The 27,690-nt window shown below is 39.8% G+C and overlaps 1 protein-coding gene and 1 long non-coding RNA gene across 2 annotated transcripts in view; one reads left to right on the top strand and one right to left on the bottom strand.

Annotated features, from left to right (window-relative positions):
* Positions 1-27,690, bottom strand: part of PIK3R1 (phosphoinositide-3-kinase regulatory subunit 1) — a 455,332-nt gene that overhangs the window by 303,836 nt on the left and 123,806 nt on the right. The gene's annotated exons all lie outside the window — the stretch shown is intronic.
* LOC147350475 (uncharacterized) lies at positions 241-27,556 on the top strand. Its single transcript, XR_015148946.1, has 2 exons — positions 241-1,916; positions 27,369-27,556. It is a non-coding gene; the product is annotated as an uncharacterized LOC147350475 (long non-coding RNA).

The raw sequence follows: 27,690 nt of genomic DNA, 5'->3' as shown, positions 1-27,690 counted from the left end.
GTGTGATGTGCATCTCTCTCTCTCTCTCTTTCTCTCTCTCTCTCTCTGTGTATTGTTGCTGTTTAGTTGTCTAGTTGCTAAGCCGTGTCCGATCCTTTTGCAACCCCATGGATTATAGAACACCAAGCTCCTCTGTCCTTGGGATGTCCCAGGCAAGAATACTGGATTGGGTTGTCATTTCCTTTTCCAGGGACTCTTCCTACCCCAGGGATCAAACCGGCACCTCCTGTACTGGTAGGCGAATTGTTTACCACTGAGCCACCAGGAAAGCGTGTGTGTGTGTGTGTGTGTGTGTGTAAATATCCTCTATCAGAGTGTAAGCTTTTGCAGAAAGTAAATAGATTTGTGGGGAAGTAAAACTGGGTGCTTAAAAAATGGAAATTTTGTTAATATCTTCAAAGAGTAACTTTTAATTTCAGAAACTGTAGCTTAGTAAGGAGGCTGGCTGTGAAGAATCTAGGCTACATTTTTGGGGTTTGGAGGATGCTTCATCTCACAAGTAGAGAAGAAGTGATCCCAGAAGTGTTTCTTCCACCGGGGAAACAAGGCAGGATTTATTAGGATGTTGCTGGCAGGTTTGAGGAGAGAGTTTGTGTACTTTGTGTCATTTTCTTGCTCCATGAGCTCTGGTCCCAGTGTTTGTGTGTGTGTTTGAAGTCTGCACAGGAAGTTTGGGTTATGAGAGCCTCACTGCTAGATGAATTCCAAGGTCCTGGGAGTATGAGCCAAACCATGGGCCAAGAACTGTGCAGAATGCTGGTCATTGTTTGGAGAAGGGAAGGAGGGAAGGATATATCCTGGCCCAGTGGCAACGAAGCCAATGGTTTGGGGTCTGGGAGGAAGATGGGAAGAACATCATGACAGAACTATCATTAGGATTTCCTTAGCTGGCTGGATTTGTCTAAACTCCAAGACACCTGGCCGTGACCCAGTGTGGTAAGAACAAGTCTATGAGAACCTGGACCATAGTCAGCGTGGAAAAAGATGTTGCTTCACTGCGGAACGATTTTTACAATCTGCAATTTGCTATCGGCCAGCAATCCTCCCACTGACTGACTTGAAAAGAATTAAAAATAAATTTAGAATTTATGTATAATAGAAACTTTATGTGCCATAAAAAACTGTTTCTCTGGGACTGCGCTATGATCCTTGTCTGAGCCACATCTTCTGGAGTTTGTGTTTGGTGATGTGTTGATTTAATTTTCCAATCTTTGCCAAATGAAATAAACACCCCTATTTTTGATCTGGTAACACAGAGTGGATGGCCAAAGGGATTTGTGATCAAAGGTTGTCCTCCCACCAGGACTAACAGTTGAATGCTGTAGTTTGGGGTATTTTAGCTTCAGATTGGTCGATAGTTGGGCATATCCTTAACAGGGAGACATGAAGTAAAGTAATGGTAAAACAAATAATTCTGACTATGCCCAGCTAGTCATGGAATTGGCTTCAGTTGCATATACTTTCATTTAAAGTGGGTCAGCGGAACTCAGAATGTTCTGTTTGTAGAATCTTAGTTTGTTAGGATTATACAGAGCAAAATTAATTGTGTTTGGCTAACACAGTGAGAACGGCTTAATATTTACTTGGTTTTCAAAGTCTTCTGGAGAAACTATACTGAATCAATTCAAATCAGATAAGATGTGAACAGCGTCTGAAAATGAGCTATTCATATTGCTGAATGCCTGGTCCAAAACCCTGCCAAGCTCTGATTTTGGAGAGAACTCAAGTTTTTTTTTTTTTTAATCCTTGAAGATGGCTGTGGCTTCCTCACGTGCACTCTGTTGGGGATGTGGATCCCACATGTACGAGTAGCCAATCTCACCAGCATCCCCACCAGCCATCACCTTACTGGGAAGCTGCCATCTGATTTGAGAATGCATTCACATCTCCTCTGATGCTCCCGTCCTCACATCTAGGTAGGTGGACATGTTATCTCTGCTAATACTGAATTTCAGAAGCTTCTTAGATCTTCACACTATTATAGGAATACATATGGTAAACCAGTCCTCCTCCCGAAAAAGAAGGAACTAAATTTCAGGTAGGAATAAGTGTTTTGTTTTGTTTTTTGTGAAGGTGTTTGGATCACTTTCTTTAGATACTGCATGTTTGAGGGAAAACACCGATGGCAAATGTAAGAATAATCCTTGTATTTCTAAATTGTGGGTTTCAGTTCTAAACTGAATGATCTCTGCATGTTAAACAAAGTGGGAAACTGAGACAATGGAGAACTTCAGAAATACGTATGGTAGTAGTAAGCAGTGGAAACGGAGTCACAGGCCTACGCAACTTAGATCCCACTTTCTTCTAAAAATCCCAAACATCAAAAAATTCTAGCTTAAGTTTACCTCCTTTCCTTGTGTAGGTTACTTTGATTTTTCAAGAAGATTCCAATAAACTAAAGATCACTATTACCACAGAAAGCCATTGTCCAGTCTGTTTGGAGTGGATATATTAACCCAGATAAAGCCATTGTAAAGCCTGTTATTCAATTAACACAATTGTATAGAAGAGTCTAATTGCAGGGCTAGAAACAGGAACCTGCTGTTTGAACATTCCTGAACCATTAATGTTTGCAATTTTAATGGCTATAGCTAGCATTTCCCCCATTTCCCTTAAGTGGAAAGATCTCTTGCTGTAAATATTTATCTAACATATAGCCACGCACATGCATACACACAGAGTTACCATATATGCTTAAAGTTTCCAGTGTATATTCTCATTGGTACCATTTCATATTTAAGTCCTTAGAAAATATCAGCATTACAGCCTAGATTCCTTCAGCATTTTAGAACAGATTGACCACTTTGCTGTAAGACAGACCCCCAGCTACTGCGTTCCATAGGAAGATAAAGAATAAATATTATTTCCAAAGAAGTCATTATTTAAATTAAAATGCTTTTGCAAGCTCTAACTAAACTTTTAAACCAGTACTCCACTATGGGTAAAAAAATATTAATAGCTTTTTTTGCAATGGTGCCTAGAAAATTTGCGTGCACTCCATTATACTAACCACTTTCTTTAAAATCACCATTATCCTAATTTAACTATCATTCTATGTAGGCAGATTTTAACAAGTTATGCAAAATTTCCAACATACACAAGGATAGAGAAAATAACATTATAAACCTTCATGTATCCATCACCAGTCTTTAGAAATTAGTAACATTTTGGGACTGGGTTTTGATTCAAAAGTTTGGCAGAGGATATCTTGAACAAAAAGAAGTTCACTGACATATTAACCCATTCTCAGTTTGGAATTCTACTAATTTAATAATGGCATATTCAGTTCAGTTCAGTTCAGTCACTCAGTCGTGTCCGACATATTCAGTGGAGAAGAATTCTTGGTAAACTACAGGGGGATGTTATATCCAAATTTTGAAATAGGAAGATGGCCAACGTAGAGAAAAGGATTCCCATTTCACTGTTTCATTCATTTTAACCTCCAATTACTAAGCAACTATTACACGCTAGACATTGCCAGGCACCAGGGAACAAAGATGCTCTCACTGGTCCCAGCCTTCCAGCCGCTGACAGTCTAGTACGTGGCGGAAACCAGCCCTACCTTACAGCTGTCCTCCACCTTAAAAGAACAGAATGGGCTGGAATGGAAAAGAGAAATCTGTTTTTGGTTTGATGGGAAGCTCAAAAACAGAATCTCAAAAAAACACACCACAAAAAATAAGAAAATTACCATGGAAATGACTACAGTTCAGAGGATAGACTAAAGAACCAGCAATGGCTTCAGTTCAGTGGCTGATATATGGGTTATAGAATTTCAGCTGAATTGAGTCCAACCATAAACCAACTTATTGGACTCAAGTCCTTAAAATGTTAAGGAAGATTGATAAAGACAAAAATTTTAAAGGGTTTTTTGCAATCCAGGAAGTAAGAGCAAAGAAAAGAAGTTTTTATTAACCCTCAGAAGAAATATTCTTCTAAGACTTACAAAGAAAAGAAATTGTATTTTCTTTGTATACTTTAAGTAGGCAAATCTTATTTCTATCTTTAAATATCTTCAATAGAAATGTCCTCTTATCTGCTGAATGAATGAGGAACAGCTTGCAAGATTAAGTATAGCAAATGCTTAAAAAAGGACCGGTTTCCTGTTGGGATAAACAGTGGGATAGAGAGAAAAAAGAAAAAAAAATGAGAGTGAAAGGAAGAATAAATGAGAATAGAGGGTTGAGGCTATGATGGATGAATAAATAAAGCTAACAAAGTAGACTGGTGAATCGTAATAAGCATAAACTTGGCTTCCCTGGTAGCTCAGATGGTAGAGAGTCTGCCTGCAGTGCAGGAGACCCCTGTTCGATCCCTGGGTTGGGAAGATCCCCTGGAGAAGGAAATGGCAACCCACCCCAGTATTCTTGCCTGGAAAATCCCATGGATGGTGGAGCCTGGAAGGCTACAGTCCACGGGGTCGCAAAGAGTCAGACACGACTGAATGACTTCACTTCACTTGGCAGCCTAAATGCCTGGGCTCAAATTCTCCTTCCACTATTAGTTAGCTGTTAAGCAAGTGACTTAACATCTCTGTGCCCCAACTTTCTCCTCTGGAGGGAATGTATGGTGGGGACAGTAATAGTTCTGCATATAGTGAGCTTGTTGGGAGTATTATTTAAGATACATAGGAAGGTACCTGTCAAATAATCATTACCACATAAATGCTTGTTATTTATCAATTTGCCCTCTTCTCACAATTCTTTTTACAAACAATAGCTTACTCTTCACTTAATAGCCTCAACGTAGGCTCCTGCATGTTTGCTTTTTGGGACAAAGATCCAGATAAACAAATTCTGTCATAGTTTCTTTAGAAAGCCCCAATTAACTCGTCAGATAAGGCCACCAGCATCTGCTTTCTGCAATCCTCTAATTGTCATGTAAAAAGAAATCCCAATAAAAGAAATAAGGTATTTGTGATGAAGTGTGTGTGTGTGTGTGCATACATAGGAAAAAGAGCAAGAGAGGGAGATGGAGAGATTAATACTCAAATATTTTGAAGTTTAGGAAGCAAAACTAGGTCAGAAATAGAAACCACAAGTATGGACATATTCAAACCAGAATTATATATGAACTGAGCAAGAAAGAATATTATGTCCTATTGTGGTTTATCCACAAATTGGAGTGCTGGCCCAACCCTGGAGATTCTAAGCCTGTTTTCAACTCATAAATTCCTGTGCTTTAGAAGAGCCTAGTGACTCTCCTAAAATGTTGACAAACCAACCACATTTCTGTGGGTAATGGGTCTACTTTCTATACTCAGAGAGGTGAGAGCAGGGCTATTACTTCAGTTCTGTAGGATGCTGAGACAACAGACCCCAAGACCTAGGAATGGATCTGGGTTCCCCCTCAGGGCAAAGACTTTTCCTGCTGCTGCTGCTAAGTCGCTTCAGTTGTGTCTGACTCTGTGAGACCCCATAGATGGCAGCTGACTAGACTCCTCTGTCCCTGGGATCTGCCAGGCAAGAATATTGGAGTAGGTTGCCATTTCCTTTTCCAATGCATGAAAGTGAAAAGTGAAAGTGAAGTTGCTCAGTCATGTCCGACTCTTAGCGACCCCATGGACTGCAGCCTACCAGGCTCCTTTGTTCATGGGATTTTCCAGGCAAGAGTACTGGAGTGGGGTGCCATTGCCTTCTACAAGACCTTTCCTAGAGCTATTTAAAGACACTGTTCATCTTTTTGCATTCATTCTTTTTCACTCTGGTGGAAGAGTGTCTATTGTTAAATGGGCCTCAAGATTCCTTGATCCAATGAGCAAGCTTCTGTTCTCTGCTGCTAGCAGACCCCTTATCTGCCTGGCTCCCCAACTACCAACTGTATCTGGAAAGTTAGGAAAGTGGGCTGCAACAATACCTCTTGGATACCTTTTTGGTCATTCCTTTAAAAAGGAACTGGCCTGACATGTGTACAATTTTTCATTCAATATCATTTGACGGAAGGGCACCAACACCTCAAGTAATATCCCAATCAGTCTGTGGGGAAATTCCATTCTAAGATTAATTCCATTCCCCTGTCTCAACAGTCCTCTTTTCAAATCAGCTAGTCTGAATTGACCTAGTCACTCCAGAACCCTAAGGTATAAGGACAAATTCTCAGATTTTTTTTTTCTCTAGGCACCTAGAGTCCTTGTAGAGATTGGGCATGTGGAGAAGAAACTCAAAGAGAAAAAAAAAATGCAGATAGTCATGGGAACAGGAAGGGTCATCTTACTACCAGACAACACAGTTAGGGGAAAGCAGGGTTCTATCACCAAGGAGTTTGAAAATTTTCATTCACAACTCCTATGTAGCTCATTTTCTTCATATGCAACCAAAGATAATGATATATACGCGGTAGAGTTGTTAAAAGGATGACATACCAGATGGAGAGCTTGCTAAATTTTCCGCTGAAGTGGGAAGGGCACCTAAAGGGTGGGTTGTGTGTGAGGGGTGCTTCCTGCATGCATACCTTCAAGACCTTCTGTAAAAGTTTAAAAAAACCACCAAAAACCTTTTTTTTTGCCATGAGGATTGTGAGACCTTACTTCCCAATGAGGGACTGAGCTTGCACTCATTACATTGGAAAGCAAACTCTTAACCACTGGACTGTGGGGAAGTCTCTGTGGGTCTGTGCTGTGGCATGTGGGCTTCTGTTATTGCAGCCATGTGGATGGATGGGCTTGTTGTGGTGGGTGGGCTTAGCTGCCCGTGATATGTGCACTTTAATTCCCCAACCTGTGATCAAACCTGCGCACCCTGTACTGGAAGGCAGATCCTTAACCCCTGGACCACCACGGAAGTCCCAAAGTAAAATTTCTTGATTCATTTTGATATTTGGCAAAACTAATACAATTATGTAAAGTTTAAAAATAAAATAAAATAAAAAAAATAAGTTTTATTGTAAAAATGTAGAGCTAGTTTATATTCTAAGCCAAAGATATAATTCTTCTTTCCACTTCTCCAAGTCTCTAAGTAAAATGTTTCCCTGAGATGACTATGTTCATGCTATAGCTCTGCAGACCCCTTGGGCTCCCTGATGTGAGAATCTCTAACATAATGTGTATAAGGAACAAAGTTGGTCCCCATTATAGGGTAGGTGTGAGTTTTTATTGCAATTACTTTTATAAACATTATTCATTTACAACTCTCCAAGGGACAGACCTAGTGAGAACCCACACATTTTCCAGCATGAACCTTGGACAAATTGATTCTGTTTTGTAAATGGAAAAATTCGATCTAAACCTCAAGCCCTTTTCATCTCTGGTGTTATGTTTACCTATTTCACTGAGATCAGCTATTCTTGTGTGTGACTTTCTTACTAAAAGTATAAAATCTGCAGTGGGAACCTATGGCTGCTCGTTCATTTCTTCCTCCAGTTTTTCCATTCACTCACTGGATCAATTACTTTTTCAGTCAAAAGTAATCTAGCACTTATTTCAGTAAGTATTAAGTACATGACTACATGAGAATTATGAAAAATGAGACAGAGTACCCATAACCTTAAAATGCATTTTCCCAAAGCCTTAGAGGTACAAAGTTGCAGTGGGAAACAAGTCATCATCATACAAAAAATGAATAAAGTGACCAATTATAATATGAATTGGCCCATTCTAACATTCCTCTCTTTAAATCTAAAATCCACCTTCACTCATAATGGCAATGTTTTTGTCTAATAGTTTTTTAATAACTAGCTGTTATTGTAAGAGGGTGGGAAAACAATGGAAAAATTGAAGTAAATTTACAACTTTACAAAATATTCAGAATTTTCTAACATGGATGAAATTGAAGTTGGAGGTATAGTCAATCAGAAAGGAAACTCTCGACAAGTAAAAGTCTAGCAGGGTTTTATCAGTAAATTATTGAAGAAGAGAAAAACTGACAATGATAATGACATGATGGGATTTTCAAAGAGAAAGCAGTCCTTAATAAAGCGGGCACAATGGATTAAAGACAATCTCTTTAACAAGTGGTGCTGGGAAAACTGGTCAACCACTTGTAAAAGAATGAAACTAGAGCACTTTCTAACACCATACACAAAAATAAACTCAAAATGGATTAAAGATCTCAACCTAAGACCAGAAACTATGAAACTCCTAGAGGAGAACATAGCCAAAACACTCTCCGACATACATCACAGAAGGATCCTCTATGACTCACCTCCCAGAATATTGGAAATAAAAGCAAAAATAAACAAATGGGACCTAATTAAACTTAAAAGCTTCTGCACAACAAAGGAAACTATAAGCAAGGTGAAAAGACAGCCTTCAGAATGGGAGAAAATAATAGCAAATGAAGCAACTGACAAACAATTAATCTCAAAAATATACAAGCAACTCCTGCAGCTCAATTCCAGAAAAATAAACGACCCAATGAAAAAATGGGCCAAAGAACTAAATAGACATTTCTCCAAAGAAGACATACAGATGGCTAACAAACACATGAAAAGATGCTCAACCTCACTCATTATCAGAGAAATGCAAATCAAAACCACTATGAGGTACCATTTCACGCCAGTCAGAATGGCTGTGATCCAAAAGTCTACAAGCAATAAATGCTGGAGAGGGTGTGGAGAAAAGGGAACCCTCTTACACTGTTGGTGGGAATGCAAACTAGTACAACCACTATGGAGAACAGTGTGGAGATTCCTTAAAAAACTGGAAATAGAACTGCCTTATGACCCAGCAATCCCACTGCTGGGCTTACACACCGAGGAAACCAGAATTGAAAGAGACACGTGTACCCCAATGTTCATCACAGCACTGTTTATAATAGCCAGGACATGGAAGCAACCTAGATGTCCATCAGCAGATGAATGGATAAGAAAGCAGTGGTACATATATACAATGAAATCTTACTCAGCCATTAAAAAGAATACATTTGAATCAGTTCTAATGAGGTGGATGAAACTGGAGCCTATTATACAGAGTGAAGTAAGCCAGAAAGAAAAACACCAATACAGTATACTAACGCATATATATGGAATTTAGAAAGATGGTAACGATAACCCTGTATAACCCAGCAAAAGAGACACTGATGTATAGAAGAGTCTTTTGGACTCTGTGGGAGAGGGAGAGGGTGGAAAGATTTGGGAGAATGGCATTAAAACATGTATAATATCATATATGAAACAAATCGCCAGTCCAGGTTCGATGCAGGATACAGGAAGCTTGGGGCTGGTGCACTGGGATGACCCAGAGGGATGGTACGGGGAGGGACCAGGGAGGGGGGTTCAGGATGGGGAACACGTGTATATCTGTGGCGGATTCATGCTGATGTATGGCAAAACCAATACAATATTGTAAAGTAATTAGCCTCCAATTAAAACAAATAAATTTATTAAAAAAATAAAGTAAATTTCAAACTGAGAAAGCATGAAAAAATAAAGTAGACACATTTTTGAATGCTTTTGAAAAATAATCCTTTTTATGAGCACATTGAGAAACCCAAACCTGAAGTAAAAGTAATTATATTGTGCTATGAAGCAATTTTATTAGACAAATTGTGCCCAAAATCCTGAATAGTTTTGTTCATTTTTTGTCCTAAGATTTAACACATAGCCATAATGGTAATCTAGAGTTTATTAGATGTATTGTAAATAAGTTGCCTTCATAATTTTTAGTTACAATTTTCAAAGCCAGGTTTAAATTGAACTTTTTATTTCCCACCATTTTCTATGTCCACTTTGGCCCTCTTTTAAATGGATTTTGTCTGGTTATAGTTAACCTCAGATAATGAGAACCTCATACATACTCACAGGCTATATTTAAGTAAATCTTATCATTTTCAAATACTTTCATAGATCTTGTCTTATTTCTCATAAGAACCCATGGTTAATTGTTTTCCCCATTTTATATAAGGCAATATTTAAGAAAGAGTAAAGTTGCTAGTTTTCTTAAAACTTTACCTTTTTAATAACCACAAAAACCTCACATTTCCCAGAAATTCTGATCTATCCTATCCTTTGGCATGGGGGGCTTCAGCCTTTGATCAAGAATCATCAATCATTACAAAGTAGAGTCAATATCTATAGGCACTCTGAAGGCAAGATTTGGCTAAACTTTCCCTCCTAGAACGTGTTACAAAAATAATCTGTGTTCCTAGGTGTAAATACTATTGAACACATGATTAAAACAATCTGAAATCTCAGTTTTCTAGCATGTCTTACTAGGTCGTGTACCTGTCCCTTCCCATACCAGGTTAGAAATCGTTTGCGCCAGATGACAGAAACATCAAGTGGTCACGTTGGCTTGAGACTTGGGCCTCTGACTCTGTCTCGGTAGTAGTCTCACTACTGGAACTCGTTTAGGGTCTGTGACATTTAGAAGCCACTGTGTTTTAAACAGAGAGAGTTAACCCATGGGTCCAGCAAGGCACAGAAAGCTGAGAGTACATGAGCCTTTGGTCATTCTGCAGGAACTGAGAGGCCTAAAGTATTACCATGGCTTGGGAAAATGAGATCAGATGTACTTAGGATGTCAAAAGATGGGCATGATTCAGAAAGAGGCAGTGTTTCCAGGCAGGGGAACAGAGAAGGCAGAAGAGGAGGGTTTAGACCACAGTGGGAAGGGCTAATGACAGCCAGGCTAGGTGGCACATATCTTCATTGAGTAGGCCAGGGGAAGGTGGGAGGAAATTTTCAGCCTTTGAAAGGAGGGTGAAACAACGAAAGTAATTGAATGGTTCTCTATAACAGGGGAGGGTCCTAAGAGATAAAGGGTGAATCTAGACCCATGAGAAGTGAAGCAAAAGTCACTCAGTTGTGTCTGTCTCTTTGTGACCCCGTGGACTATACAGTCCATGGAATTCTCCAGGCCAGGATACTGGAGTGGGTAGCCTTTCCTTACTTCAGGGGATCTTCCCAACCCAGGGATAGAACCCAGGTCTCCCACATTGTAGGCAGATTCTTTACCAGCTAAGACACAAGGGAAGCCCCAAAATACATTAAAATACACAGATATGGGATAATCTGAGAGCTAGAAGTGTCCTCTAATTGAACATTTTTTCCGTGCATTCCATAGATGATCAAGACCAGAAAAATGAAAGGGCCAACTAGGGATGGTGGAGAGGAAACACCAGCAAAGCAAAGAGGGCCAGTCCTGCCTCAAAGAAGAGGCAGCGTGGTTTAAGTTAGCAAGGACCCTGGGGTCCTCTCATCCTGCCATCCTCCCAGTCTGCTTCACTAGCCCTTTGGAATTCCTCCCTGGCTTCCCCTTCCTCTCACTGGAGTGCAATCTCTCCATTGCGGATGGATCTCCCTGGATATTTGAAGTGTTATAAATCTAAATTAATCTGTCTATTGGTTGAGCATATCCTGGATCGGGGACTGTAATTTGCCAACTGATAACTGGGCCATTTTTAAGGGAACCTGGTGCCAATTGGGCCCAGGCTTTCCATAATCATTAACTACTGAGACTTTGGGCAGGGGTAAATGCAGTCTGGTAGCTGTCATTTCCAGAAGCGGAAAGGACAAGCCATTGGTGCCTGAAACCCCAAAGTAAGTCTGGGGTTATTGCTGAGGGCTTACAAAGACTGTTACCTTTGTCCACCTGACTTTGCCCAGCTTTCATTATTCTTTTGAAATTATGTCCACAAGATAAAAAGAAATAAGGGCAAATAACACCTGTTTAGCCTCTGATTCTACTTAGAAAAGCTGTCATTGCATCATGTCTAGGTCTCTGCAGATATATGACTGTGATCACGTTTTCTAAATCCTTATTCAAACATTTGCTATTTATTGGAACTTATTGTATGCTAGGCACTGGGGAGGCTACAACACAAAGATAAGTTCCCTGCTCTGAAAGGACTAAAAGACCGACAGAAAGAGTGACATTCAGAAAACAATGACATTAGAATACTGTGCTGGCTATAAGGAACTATATTTTTAATGTAATGATTTCATATGCTTTAGAGAAAGCTCCCTAGAGTTGAGGGGAATTTATTTAGTTACTATTTTTGTAATTACTCATAAAAGTTACCTGCAACTTTCTTTTGAAAAATGCTTGGACATTCTAAATGAGTCCAACAACATTTTTTATAACCTTTTATTCCCGCCAATGTGAATTTTCCTTCTTTCTTTCTTTCATTTTTGCTTGTAGAGAAGCAGTGAGGGGCAGGAGGAGTGGGCAGACAATGCTTCGATTACAGAGCCCATTCCATTGGAGAGTTATGCAACCAAGGGGAAAAATGCATTTTCCACTCATGAGGCCCTTTGATCATTTTGGCTCTTACATAACCCCCTAACAGCTGGAGCTGTAAACTTGAAAATTGGCAAGAACATCGTTCATATTGCGAAAGAAAACTTGAGCCACATTTGAGGAGAAACAGCTAGATATTTTCAAAGCGATTCCAGTATTTGTGTTCTTTAACATTTAGTGAGTGCTGGTGATGTTGGGGTGCTTTAGGCCAAGTTTCTTACCCAGGAGGAGTCTTGACTGGGAATGCTATGAGCTGGGCCTGGTGCGGGAGCACGGGCCATGCTTTCTCATTCTTCTTTTCATTGTTGAGCTCTGGTCTGCAGCAGCCCTTCTGCCCACAGATGACCAAATGAATGCTTGCTCCAAAGTTCGGGGCAGCCAGGAGTGGATTCATATCAGTCCATCCACTCCTCTTCAGCAGCCTCATGGCACTTGCCGGCTTCTCACCAATATCACTTCCTGTAAGCATCTTTCAGCAGGATCTCCCACTGCCTCATTCTGTTATGCCCCCTGTCCTCCTGGGTTCCCTACCTCTCTCCCACCTACTTCCTCTTCCTTCTCTTTTGTCTCTTCTTTCCCTTATCCCCTTCTCTGGCTCTTCCTCCATCTTCCTTTTTAATATCCTTTTGGATATTAACTTGCTATTCCCTGAACTGGAAATAAACCTGTATAAAACCACTTGTTTCTTGCTACAACTTAAGCATTGCAATTAAAAACAGTCAACTAAGTTCAAATCCACTGCTTCACTATTAATAACATCTTCAAAAATTTATTAACACCTAAAACCAAATGCAGAAATTGGTTTCCAAAAAGGTCGTTACACTTCTAACTTGCAGAAATAAAATTAAAGAGAGGCAAAATTATGTTTTTCATAGTGAAGCAAGCCACTGTTACTGAAAAGTCATTCAAATATGTAGAGTTTTGAGGTAATAAGAAACTCAGGCATCTAAATTCTTCCCATTATCCCTTCTCCATCAGAAGATTGTGCACATGTGGAATTACATGATGAGCAGAAAAGGTTGCCTTAAGAGAGACCTCGCATATGCATCTCCAGGAAAGGCAGGTTGCAAGGGAGGGGTGTGATACTTGCCACCTTGATATATTTGGATGTGGTTGCTGCCGGGACATCTGGCCTGAGGTCCTCCAGGATGGCTGCTCTGAATAGAGAGGCTGTCATGCCCTCATCCCCTGTTTTTCAAGGATAAGTGAGTATCTTATATGGGAAGCCCAACATGGCTCCCTGAAGTAGAAGCCACCTTTGTCTTGACCTGGAGGCCTCCTATGCTGCTATCAGCCATTCTGAATTCTGATGAAATAGAAATATAAAAGGGAAAGGGCTAAATTAACAGGAGTGAGATTTAAGTTTCCCACTCTTTTGCTGTCAGTTCAGTTCAGTCGCTCAGTCGTGTCCAACTCTTTGCGACCCCGTGGATTGCAGTATGCCAGGCTTCCCCATCCATCACCAACTCTTTTGCTGCACCACGATTCAAACTGCTGCTCCTCTATTTGTAAGCACAATCAGGGTTCTCATGGTTCTGAAGAAGCTTTCAGTTTTCCCAGCTGCATCTTTCAACGCCTTCCCATCTTTGTTCTTCCTTCTGTGGTCTTTGTGTATTTGTGCCTGCTGTAACCGCACATCATAATTGCAGGATGGTGCTTTGAGCCCTGGCATCCCTCTACTGCAGAATGCTGAAGCTGCAGACTATAAGAAATGCCTGAGGCAGGAAGGCCAACAGGAAGCAGTGGGTCTTCTCAGTGCTGTGAATTACTTCCATATCCTTCTAGGATCAGGCCAGTCTTCTGGAAGCAACTTGAAAGGACTTTTAGGAAGGAAGAGGTATGAGCTCTCAGGCATACAGCAAGAGGTTATCTTTAATTTTTGAAGAATTTTGATGTAATATAAAGATAAGTGGTACAATGAGGTTAATTTTTTTAATTTAAATGCTATATATGTTGCTTATCCTGGTGGTTGTGAACTGCTCATTTCTTTAAAGGTTGAAGAAAGAACTACTTTTGGTTAATTTTTACTTTCCACAGAAATGTTACAAGTATATCAATCAGGCATACTTTGGTAGAGAAATAGCTCACAAGTCAGGAAATACACTTTCCATGAGGTTTACACTGGTAGATGCTCAAAGACTGTGGTAATGATGCCAACGATGATGGCACTGATGATGGTACTTACCGCATTGTGTGGCATTTGCTGTGGAACTGAGAGCTGATGGTTGACATCACTGGCTAGCAGTTTGAAGGCAAATGCAAGGCTTCTGCTAGCCATTGTCTCCTATGATTCTCCTGTGCAATCTATCTATGACTCTGCCAAAAATAAACTGATTATTTCAGAAAGTTTGCTGGCTTTGTTAGACCTTCACTTGTGACTATACAACTTTTTCTCAAAGGAAGCATTTTTAGTTAAAGGAATAAAGAGCTCATGAGTTTGCACAGGATGGAGGGTACATCTACTTCTCATCTGCTGGAAAGCTGATGCTTTTAGAAATCTTTGCCAAACTACTTTTTCTGTCCTCATTCAAAAGAATCCAAGAAAGAACTTGATGTGAAGTGAGATTTTTAATGTTTTCTATGGCTTATTTTCCCTTCAAACAACTTCCTCTCCAATGTTGATCATGATGATAATAACTGACATTCACTGAGTTCTTGTGGATACTCTGTATACTTAATCCTCATAAAACCTCATGTTACTGATGTCCATTTTATAGATGAATAAACTGAGTCACTGAGAAGTTTAATAATGTACCCATGATCATATAGATAATAAATCATATATCAGATTTAGACCCAGGCATTCTGGCTTTAAGTCAAGCTCATATCTTGATGTTATGCTGCCTCCCTTGATGGAGGTAAAAATAACTGCTGTTTAATCAACAAAGATTCATGGAGCTCTCGCTACGTGCCAGGGTCTGAATTAGGCACTGAGAAGACTGAAATAGAAAAACAAATATGGCCACAGTCATCATGGCATTTAGAATTCAGCAAAAGAGAGCAATATTAAGCTAATAATTATATAGTTAAAAACTATCATATTTCATGGCTTCCCAGGTGGCACTAGTGGTAAAGAACCTGCCTGCCACTGCAACGGATGTAATAGATCTGGGTTTGATCACAGGGTTGGGCAGATCCCCTGCAGGAGGGCATGGCAACCCACTCCAGTATTCTCGCTTGGAGAATTCCATAGTCAGAGGAGCCTGGTTGGCTACAGTCCATGGGTCACACAGAGTCGGACATGACTGAGGCAACTTAGCACACACATTATACACAATGAGAGCTTTTAACAGGGGACTCATTAACTCTCTGAATAAATCACACTTAATGTGATATCTGAAATAGCATGAGATGGCAAGATTAAGGGAGGAGGTAGGCAAGGGGTCAGAAGCATAGAAACTTTATCAGAGAGAAAGGCTGGGGATTTCCATTGTCGCAGTAAAGTTACAGTGACCACATGGGATGCATAATTCTTCATTAATATTTCCTTTAAGTATAGAATAAGATTTGATTTTTTAAATATATACAAATGGTCATGACTAGACCATATTCTAATTAGGGAATCAGTTGCTTAGTCATAAAATGCCTGATGATGATAAAGCACGTCAAGTAAGAAATGCTGTTGGAATGATTGGGAAGAGAAACTCCAAGGAAGCCAGAAGTGACTGTGTCCAGTGGGAAAAGACACACAGAGAGGAGATGGTGAACTGCGCAAAGGCAAAGGATGTTTTCACATTAAAAGGGCATTGTTATTTGTTTCCCGGCTCAGAGCTATAAACATGAATATTGCATTTCCAAGTAATCCATAAGAATCCAATATTAAATGAATTATAAAGCCAATTAAGTAAACATTATAGAACATATAGAGTAACCAAATGGATAGGAACTCAGGACATAGACTCAGATATGCACAGAATACAGTATATCCTAAGGATGGCATTTCAAATCAGTGGAAAAAAGATGAGACTGAGACTAGCAACTATTCATTTGGTTCAAAATAAAGCCAGATTCCAAATTTACTCTTTACATCCAAATAAACTCCAGATAGAAAAAGTTGAATAATTTTTATGCTATTAAAATCATTTGAAGAAAACATGGGTGAATATTTTTATAATCTTTGCTTATTAAAGACCTTTATTAGAGTACTGGGCCCAGTTTATAGACTCCTCCAGAATGGTTGGGCTATTGAATTCTTCTAGAAGTTACAGAAGACTCTTCAGGAAGATCGCCTTCTACTAACCCCACCCCTGTAGCCTCAAAGAGGAGGGTTGACTTTACTAAGCTCTATCATAGCTTCCTCTTGCTTCCTTTTGATTAAAACTTCTGCCTACCAATAAAGCATGTAGAAAATTCAGAAACTACAAAGTTAAAATTGGACTCTATGAAAATTTAAAATTTCTGTATAACAAAATTCATGGTAGGCAAATGTTTTAGGGCCTTCTAAAGAAAAGTACTGAAGCATAATTATAATGTGAATTAGCACTGATGGTTCTGCCCCTTATAAAAATTATCTTAGAACTTCCCTGGTAATTCCAGTGATTAAGACTTTGCTGTCCAGTGTGGGGGATACTGGTTCGATCCCTGCTTGGGGAGCTAAGACCCCACATGCCTCACGGCCAAAAAACCAAAACATAAAACAGAAATAATACTGTAACAAATTCAATAAAAACTTAAAAAAAAAAAAACTCTTAACAATCCCCTGAACTCAGAATGTCTATGAATTTGGATGGGGGGAAAAAAATCTTAGTTTCTCCAACTTCCAGTAGGTCTGACTAAAACTTAGTATGTCTTTCGATTATGAATACAGTCAGTAAACTGCATTAGTATTAGTGTTGCCTACATCACTACTAGAAATCAGATATTTTTATATTAGGTTATAGTTGTCACTCTATACAGTCAGCAAAAATAAGACCTGGGACAGACTGTGGCTCAGATCATGAACTCCTTATTGCCAGATTCAGACTTAAATGGAAGAAAGTAGGGAAAATCACTAGACCATTCAGGTATGACCTAAATCAAAGCCCTTATGATTATACAGTGGAAGTGACAAATAGATTTAAGGGATTAGATCTGATAGAGCCCCTGAAGAACAATGGACAGAGGATCATGACATTATACAGGAGGCAGTGATCAAGACCATCCCCAAGAAAAAGAAATGCAAAAAGACAAAACGGTTGTCTGAGGAGGCCTTACAAATAGCTGTGAAGAGAAGAGAAGTGAAAGGCAAAGGAGAAATGGAAAGAAATACCTATTTGAATGCAGAATTCCAAAGAATAGCAAGGAAAAATAAGAAAGCCTTCCTCAGTGATCAGTGCAAAGAAATAGAGAAAAAAACAGAATGGGACAGACTAGAGATCTCTTCAAGAAAATTAGAGATAGCAAGGGAACATTTCATGCAAAGATGGGCACAATAAAGGACAGAAATGGTATGGACCCAACAGAAGCAGAAGATATTAAGAAGAGGTGGCAAGAATATACAGAAGACCTATACAAAAAGATCTTCATGACCCAGATGACCACGATGGTGTGATCACTCACCTAGAGCCAGACATCCTGGAGTCTGAAGACAGGTGGGCCTTAGGAAATGTCACTACAAACAAAGCTAGTGGAGGTGATGGAATTCCAGTTGAGCTATTACAAGTTCTAAAAGATGATGCTGTTAAAAGTGCTGCACTCAATATGTCAGCAAATTTGGAAAACTCAGCAGTGGCCACAGGACTGGAAAAGGTCAGTTTTCATTCCAATCCCAAAGAAAGGCAATGCCAAAGAATGCTCAAACTACCACACAATTGCACTCATCTCACACACTAGTAAAGTAATGCTCAAAATTCTCCAAGTGAGAGAGACTTCAGCAATACTTGAACTGAGAACTTCCAGATGTTCAACTTGGATTTAGAAAAGGCAGAGGAACCAAAGATCAAATAACCAACATCTGTTGGATCACAGAAAAAGCAAGAGAGTTCCAGAAAAACATCTACCTCTTGCTTTTGGTATTATTAACCACATCAAAGCCTTTGACTGTGTGGATCACAATAAACTGGAAAATTCTTAAAGAGACTGGAATACCAGAACCACCTTACCTGCCTCCTGAGAAACATCTATGCAGGTCAGGAAGCAACAGTTAGAACTGGACATGGAATAACAGACTGGATCCAAATTGGGAAAGGAGTACGCCAAGGCTGTATATTGTCACTCTGCTTACTTAACTTATATTAAGTTAAATATAAATGGGGCTGGATGAAGCACAAGCTGGAATCAAAATCTCTGGGAGAAATAACAATAACCTCAGATACAGAGATGACCCCACCCTTATCCAGAAAGTGAAGAGGAACTGAAGAATCTCTTGTTGAAAGTGAAAGAGGAGAGTGAAAAAGTTGACTTAAAACTCAACATTGAAAAAACGAAGATCATGGCATCCAGTCCCATCACTTAATGGCAAATCGATGGGGAAACAATGGAAACAGTGAGAGCCTTTTTTGGGGGGGCTCCAAAATCAGGGCAGATGTTGGCTGCAGCCATGAAATTAAAAGACACTTGCTCCTTAGAAGAAAAGCGATAACCAGTCTAGACAGCATATTGAAAAGCAGAGACACTATTTGGCTGATAAAGGTCCATCTAGTCAAAATTATGGTTTTTCCAGTAGTCATGTATGGATGTGAGAGTTGAACCATAAAGAAAGCTGAGCACTGAAGAACTGATGCTTTTGAACTGTGGTGTTGGAGAAGGCTCTTGAGACTCCCTTGGACTGCAAGGAGATCAAATCAGTAGTCAATCCTAAAGGAAATCAATACTTAATATTCACTGGAAGGACTGATGCTGAAGCTGAAACTCCAATACTATGGCCACCTGATGCAAAGAACTGACTGACTGGAAAAGACCCTGATGGTGGGAAAGATTGAGGGTGGGAGGAGAAGGGGATGACAGAGGATGAGACGGTTGGATAGCATCACCAACTCGATGGATATGAGTGAGCAAGCTCTAGGAGTTGGTTATGGGCAGGGAAGCCTGACATCCATGGGGTTGCAAAGAGTTGGACACGACTAACTGAACTGAACTGATAATTGTCACAGCTATCATTTGCCCTCAGTACTAAATTCCAAATTTAGGGTAGTTACTAGACCCATTGTTAGATCTCTTTATTTGATGAGGCAATAAAATATGTATGTGTGTGTGTATATATATATATATATTTTTTTATATTGCACATTTGTTTTTAAAGTTATTTTACTAAGTGCAAGTTAACATAATTTGTTTCTATGTAATCCTGTGTATTTTATTTTACACATGTAAAATCCAGGGAATTCCCTGGTGGTCCAGTGCTTAGGACTCCGCACTCTCACTGCTGATCGTTCAATCCCTGGTCAAGGAACTAAGATTCTGGAAACCTCACGGTGCAGCCAAAAGGAAAAAGAAATCTAATCTACAAAGGGGCCGGTGGGCTTCAAAACACTGTCTCAAGAGTCTGCGTTATAAAGTCTAAGAACTCCACATTAAGGTAATGAGAAAGACAGTCATCAGACATACATACAGTCTTTGTGGCCAGCGCCCTCAACCTCAGCCTCATTCACTAGGTGGGTGTGTAGGGTGTTGGCACCACATATGACATGGTGTGTCTCACGCTCCAGAAGTGAGCCCAGCAGGTGGAGAGAATGTGGGGGTCAGGGGGTACCCAGATAATAGTAGTCAGTCTGCTTCCAGCTGGGGAGGTCAGGTCCCATAACTGATGTTGTCAGAGCAGCGACTCCTCTGTTGAAAGGGTTTCTCCATTTTATTACAGTGGAGGATGGCCTTGTTAGTCGCTCATTTGTGTCGGACTCTGCGACCCCACAGACAGTCAGCCTACCAGGCTTTATCTACATGGGATTTCCCAGGCCAGAAAACTGGAGTGGGTTACCATTTCCTTCTCCAGGAGATTTTCCCAACCCAGGGATCAAACCCGTGTCCCCTGCATTGCAGGCAGATTCTTTACCATCTGAGCCACTGGGGTGATCTCTTAACCCTTTGAGACTGGCACTGAATCTTGGGCTGATAGCCTTAATATATACCAAAAGTCTTAGAAATCAGTGAGAAAAAGAATACCCCATCAGATAAGTAAACAAAATATAAACAGGCCATTAAAATGGTTAAATGTGGAGAAATGGATTTGGCATCACTAACAATCAAGGAGTTGCAAACAAAGCAAGATTTTTAAAACGTCCATTGATTTGGCAAAGTTTAAAAAATTGACACAAAACTCAGTTTGATAAAGATATGGGGGAAAAAACACTTGTGCCTTGTTAGTGGGGCTGTAAATTACTATACTTTTGGGGAAAGTTCAGTTTAACAATATTTATGTAAAATGTTATTTATTCATACCATATGGCCTAATAATCTCCCTTTTAGGAATTTACCCTCATGAACTAATCATAAATATGTGAACTAAAATATGTACTGGAGTGTTTATTACTCCCTTATTTGTAATAGCCCAAAACACTGGAGGCAGCCTCAGTGTCTTCTATAATACAGCAGGGTCGTTCATAAAGATATTCTGTTTCATTTTCCTCATATTTTAACCCCATTCCAAGAAAATGGGCATGGCCTTGTTAACCCATGAAGCTTCTTGGCCTCAGGAGAGGTGTGTGTTGTACAATGGGAAGCAGAAGTGGCCATCTGAGAAAGTCTTCCTTGGCTTTTTTTAAATATGAGTTCATTTTCTTCTTAAATATTTATTTATCTTTTTGACTGTGCCAGGTCTTAGTTGCAGCATGCAGCTAAGTTCCCTGACCAAGGATTGAACCCAGGCCCCCTGCATTAGAAGCTCAGAGTCTTAGCTACTGGACCACCAGGGAAGTCTCTGGAAAATGAATTCATTTTCAAGTGATTAAAGCCAGGGAAGGGGAAAGTGAGACAGAAAGAATGGAGGCGGTTTTCAGAGAGGAGACAGGGCTCTGTGAATCCTGTGTGTTGCTGGGTCATGGGCTCTGCTCCCAAGTTTTGCTCAAGGGTGGAAAAAGAATGGGGGTGCAGAAAGGATGCTCGGCCTGAGACATCTGACCCCAGCAACCTTGAAAACGATGAGCAGCTATAAGAACCATGGTCCCCGGGCTTCACGGAGACATTTAGGCTGAATGGATTTGATCTGTGCAGTATCTGGAGAGGGTTAAAGGCCAGAGAGCTACCTCTGAATATAAGACTCCTTGTGTTGGGGGTGTGGGGAAGGTGGGAGCAGGGTAGGAGGAGAGGGAGATTCAGTGATGATTGCCTTTGATTATCCGCCAGCCTGGATGAAAGTGAAGAGTGAAATTTAATTTGATTCATAGAAGTAACCGATGTGGCATTTCCTGCCCACCTGAGTTCTTAACTTGTGTGAAATCTGCTACAATGTCTTTCTTGCTAACTCAATCTCCTTTCTGATAATTTAGTAGCAGAGGGCTCAAGGGTGGGCAGCTAGGGCTGCCCCATGACACACAGTCTCCTGCAAGCTGAGAGAGAAGTTTTTGCACAAATGTGATGTTCAATGAAAGGAGAAACACAGGGGTTTAAGAAAGATGTACTGATACGTTGTTATAGAAGCCATGTATCAACTGAAGGAAACCAGGGAGAAACTGCTACATGGTTCCAAAGAACAATTGTAAACCACCTCATAAATAAAGGCAACCAGAGGTCTATGAAATCTATGAAATCTTTGTACACTTTTCACTCGCGGGTAGAAAGTAGGTCAGAACCTATTCCAATCCACCCCCAGGTGAGGGTCTTGGACCACCAGAAACTACGCAATTGGACATTGCCACAGAACTCTGGACTATTAAAGGCTATTGTGCCTTCCACACAAACTGGAACAGAACACTTGTCCTTTGAGAGTCTGAACAAACATGGATCCAAACACACTGAGAGTCATCAAGCGTTTAAAATCAGTCGAGAGGGTGCCCTGTGGACACAGGCTTCTCATGTAGGGTTTAAAAACCTTAAAGCAGAAATCTCTTTGGCCCTGGCTCTGGAACTAGCCTTCTGGAGGTAGTTTGAATGCAAACCTGATTTACCTTTGTGAACTAAGCTGGCACATGCATTCAAGTCTAGAGCTGAAAGTCATGAAACAGGAAAACCTAGTCAAATATGAAGGGTAACTAATTTTGGGCTTTTATTTCTTGGTTTGGGGATAAAGTGAGTAAAACCAGTAACTGCCTTTTTTTTTTTTTTTACTTTCTTTTTCCACAAACATTTTCAGTACTCTGATAAGGTAAACAGCATATCATTCCATGAGAAACTCCAGTTACCAAAAAAGGCCTTTAAGAGATGAACTTGGTAGAGGGGTATTTCAGGAAGATCGGCAGACTGACTATCAGTTGGGCATATGATATCATTTTCTTCATCTGACAATTAAAAATTCCTTTGGAAAACTCTAATTCAAAAAGATAGATGCACCCCAATGTTCAGAGCACCATTATTTACAGTAGCCAAGATATAGCAGCAACATAAACATCCATCAATAGGTGAATAAATAAAGAAGTTGTGGATACACTCACTCACACACACACACACACAGATACATGTACATACATACTCATACAATGGAATACTGCTCAGCTATAGAAAAGAATGAAATAATGCCATTTGCAGCATCATGGATGGAGCTAGAGATTATCACACTAAATGAAGGAAGTCAGACAGAGAAAGACAAATATGATATCATTCATATGTGGAATCTAAAAAAATAATACAATTGAAGTCTTTTATAAAACAGAAATAGACTCAGACATAGAAAAAGTTATGGTTATCAAAGGGGAAAGGATGGGAGGGACAAACTGGGAATTTGGGATTAACAGATATACACTGCTATATACAAAACAGCTAAACAACAAAGAAGGACCTATTGTATAGCACAGGGATGTATTCAATATACTGTAATAACCTATAATGGAAAAGAATTTGAAAAATTATGTATATATATATATATATGTACACACATAACTGAATGACTTTGTTGTATACCTGAAATACTGTAAATCAACTATACTTCAATAAAAAAATGCCCCAAAGAACTAATCATATATTTTAAGATCAACTATAACCCAATCCATCACTTTACAACTCTTGATTATATAAATCAGGTTCTAAGATAAATTGTCCACTGCAAAGTTTGGGGAATCTTTTGACTTTATAACTCAATGAAGACATTATCGATGATGACAGCAATTGATTCTAGATCTTTAGATCTTATTAGATGCTAGGTTTTCTCCCAAGCAATTTATCTGTGATAATTCATTTAATTCTGTCACCAACCCAAAAAGTATTTAATATAATTTTATTATATGTAAATTTGTCCTGGATCATATGACCAGTGAGTTAGATGAGAATCAGCTCTTTGTCTGACAGCAAAGGTCAATTTAAATTTTTTAAATTTTACTTTAAAAACTGACAGAATTCACAGCTGATAGTTGACACTATTTTCATACAATATTATGTAAGTTTCAGGTGCATGACATAGTGGTTTGACATTTAAATACATTATGAAATTATCACTATGATGAGTCTAGTAACCATCTGTCACCATACAAAGTTCTTACAGTATTACTGACTATATTCCTGTGCTATACATTATATCTTATGACATATATTTTACAACTGTAAGTTTTATCTCTTAATCAGATCAAATCAGTCGCTCAGTCGTGTCCGACTGTTTGCGACCCCATGAATCGCAGCATGCCAGGCCTCCCTGTCCTTCACCAACTCCCGGCGTTCACTCAGACTCACGTCCATCGAGTCAGTGATGCCATCCAGCCATCTCATCCTCTGTCGTCCCCTTCTCCTCCTGCCCCCAATCCCTCCCAGCATCAGAGTCTTTTCCAGTGAGTCAACTCTTCGCATTAGGTGGCCAAAGTACTGGAGTTTCAGCTTTAGCATCGTTCCTTCCAAAGAAATCCCAGGGCTGATCTCCTTCAGAATGGACTGGTTGGATCTCCTTGCAGTCCAAGAGACTCTCAAGAGTCTTGTCCAACACCACAGTTCAGAAGCATCAATTCTTCGGCGCTCAGCCTTCTTCACAGTCCAACTCTCACATCCATACATGACCACAGGAAAAACCACAGCCTTCATTAGACGAAGCTTTGTTGGCAAAGTAACGTCTCTGCTTTTGAATATGCTCTCTAGGTTGGTCATAACTTTCCTTCCAAGGAGTAAGCATCTTTTAATTTCATGGCTGCAGTCACCATCTGTAGTGATTTTGGAGCCCAGAAAAATAAAGTCTGACACTGTTTCCACTGTTTCCCCATCTATTTCCCATGAAGTGGTGGGACTGGATGCCATGATCTTCGTTTTCTGAATGTTGAGCCAACTTTTTCACTCTCCACTTTCACTTTCATCAAGAGACCTCTTAATCACCATTACCTATTTCACCCAATCCCCCACGCTCCCACACCTTTGGAAACCACCCTCTTGTTCTCTGTATCTATGAATCTGTTTCTATTTTGTTTGTTCTTTTGTTTTTCAGATTCCACATATAAATGCAATCATACTCGATTTGACTTTGTCTGACTTAGTTCACTCAGCATAATACCCTCTCAGTTCAGTTCAGTTGCTCAGTCGTGTCCGACTCTTTGGGACCCCATGAACCACAGCACACCAGGCCTCCCTGCCCATCACCAACTCCCGGAATTTATTCAAACTCATGTCCATTGAGTTGGTGATGTCATCCAACCATCTCATCCTCTGTTGTCCCCTTCTCCTGCCCTCAATCTTTCCCAGTATCAGGGTCTTTTCAAATGAGTCAGCTCTTCACATCAGGTGGCCAAAGTATTAGAGTTTCAGCTTCAACATCAGTCCTTCAAATGAACACCCAGGACTGATCTCCTTTAGGATGGACTGGTTGGATCTCCTTGCAGTCCAAGGGACTCTCAAGAGTCTTCTCCAACACCACAGTTCAAAAGCATCAATTCTTAGGTGCTCAGGTTTCTTTACAGTCCAGCTGTCATATCCATACATGACTACTGTCACAAATTCAAGATGGTTTTTCTTTATATGGTGAGTAATATTCCATTTCATATATGTATACTACATCTTCTTTATCCATTCATCATCCATTGATGGACACTTAGGTTGCTCCCATATCTTGGTTATTGTAAATAATACTGGAATGAACACAGAGGTGGCTATCAATTTGAATTGGTGCTTTATTTTCTTTGGGTAAATATTTCAAAGTGAAACTTCTGTATCATATAACAGTTCTAACCTTTTGAGGAACCGCCATACTGTTTTCCATAGTGGCTGTACCAATTTACAATCTCATCAACAATGCACAAAGGCTCCCTTTCTCCACATCCTCAGCTATAGTTTAATATAGTTCCATTTGTTTATTTTGCTTTTATTGCCCTCATTTGAAGAGACAGATTATAAAGAATATTACTAAGACCAATAATGTTGAAGTCAATGTTTAAAAACCATCATAGACTAGCGTCTCTATAGTGAGCACACTGAATCCCTTCATTTGCTTTAGCACTCCTAGTCTCTGCAGCGTCTCTTCTCCAAGCTATATCTAACAAAAAAATGGAAATGCAGCATTCGAAGGTAAGTGAGCCATAGCCACTGCTCTGACTTTTCATTTTGCACTCAAACCGTTTAAAGAAAAATAGTGACAAAGGCTCTAACTGGGTGGAAATGGCGTGAGGGAGGATTTGAGTGTTTCAGAATGTAGACTGACAGGCCCATCACATGTCTTTTAACAGAGGCACGCCTGCTACTCTGTGGCGTGTCAGAGCCTGAAGGCCAGCCTGTGATGCGCCTATCACTTTACTGAAAGGAATCCCACATGCCCATCCCTGTAAGTGTGACAAGAACCCCGGCAGCCAGCTGACCCATGTGCCAGCCCCCGGACACCCGTTCCTACCAGGGGAGAGGGGGCCAGAAGGACGATGGCATGACCGGGCACGGTCAGTATGCATGAAATCTGAGAGGATCACATAGTTACGAACAAACCGCAAAACGCAGCCTCGTTCATGTTTGTTCCTTGTCATGGTTGATGACATTTGCCATAGAGCAGAGATCCTCAATGAATGTTGATGTTTGATAAATATTTACATAACAGTGTGCCTCAGTGCGTTGTCTCTGCTATAAAAATAGACACAATATAAATAACGTATTGGATAGGATGTTTGGCTTTCGCAAGTTATAGCCTCATAGAAATGGCTCATAAAATGTTTGGGCTGGGAGGAATATTAGATACCATAGACACTCCCGACACCCTCATTATAGATGATAAAACAGGTTCTAAAAATATAGTGACTTCTCCAAGGTCATAAGTACTTCTTTAATATTAATGCTATATAAACATAAATTATACATTGGAAAAGACTCTGATGCTGGGAGGGATTGGGGGCAGGAGGAGAAGGGGACGCCAGAAGATGAGATGGCTGGATGGCATCACCGACTTAATGGACGTGAGTTTGAGTGAACTCCTGGAGTTGGTGATGGACAGGGAGGCCTGGCATGCTGCAATTCATGGGGTCGCAAAGAGTCAGACACAACCGAGCGACTGAACTGAACTGAACTGAAAAATGTATAGCGGTATAGGGAAGGTTAGTACTTGTTTTTAGAAAGATTTTTTTCTTTTTTGGAGATAGGATCCAAAATCGAAACCGATTTGAAGTCCATCAGTTTAGATTTTCTCCTCCTGTTATGGATATTATAGGAAAAGTGTGTAATCTGTGCCTGTAGACATCTTGTATAGTGTAGCTATTAGCACTGTGCCTGGAGGAAATAAGCATCAACAAATATTAATTATCATTATTATTATTCCTAACAGTAGCTTGTGACTGCTGTTAACACAAGTATGTCCAAACATTTTCAATGTATTATCACTATTTATAAGACATTTTAAAGCACGCTTTCCAAAAATATATATTATTTAAACTTAAATTGTATATTGGATTGTTTAATATATACATTATAAAAATGCATGAAATAGAATCAAAAGGGTAAAATGAAAATAAAATATACATATTTGCATACATGAGGTTCCTTTTACCAATCTGTGACTTTTTTTCATATGTTTCAATGTTCCCATGATAAGAAAGGAAATGAGAAGAAAAATATTTAAAAAGAAGAATTTTCTGTTTCTACTCCTTACAAACTGTCTTGTGGTGTCTCTTTGGTTTTCTAACTTGAAAGTACAGAGTTTGATTGATCATCTAAGACATGTTCCTTGACTCCCTTTACTTTCCAGGGGGCAGGCAGTTCCCTCATTAGCCCACGTCCAATGCCTCTGAGAGTGAAGCTTACAAGAAGAGAAGAAAGTTATGCTAAAAACTGTGTATCCATGCTGTGGGGACCTAGTAGGAGATACACTTTGAGAGCTATTATTTCAACCCTCTCTTCTTCTTGACTCACACCCAATAAATCAACAAAGTCTGCTGAGTTTTCTTTTTTTTTTTTTTTTTTTCTTTTATTTTATATTTTATTTTATTTTATTTTTTTTTCCCTCCTCCCTCCCAACCTCCCCATACCATCCCCCTGGGCCTTCCCAGCGCACCAGCCCCAAGCATCCA

Source organism: Bos grunniens, chromosome 20 (genome assembly GCF_055505025.1).
Source record: "Bos grunniens cultivar Pamir isolate PY7600 chromosome 20, Bosgru_T2T1.0, whole genome shotgun sequence".
NCBI lineage: Eukaryota > Metazoa > Chordata > Mammalia > Artiodactyla > Bovidae > Bos > Bos grunniens.
This window is presented reverse-complemented; position numbering and strand designations above follow the sequence as displayed.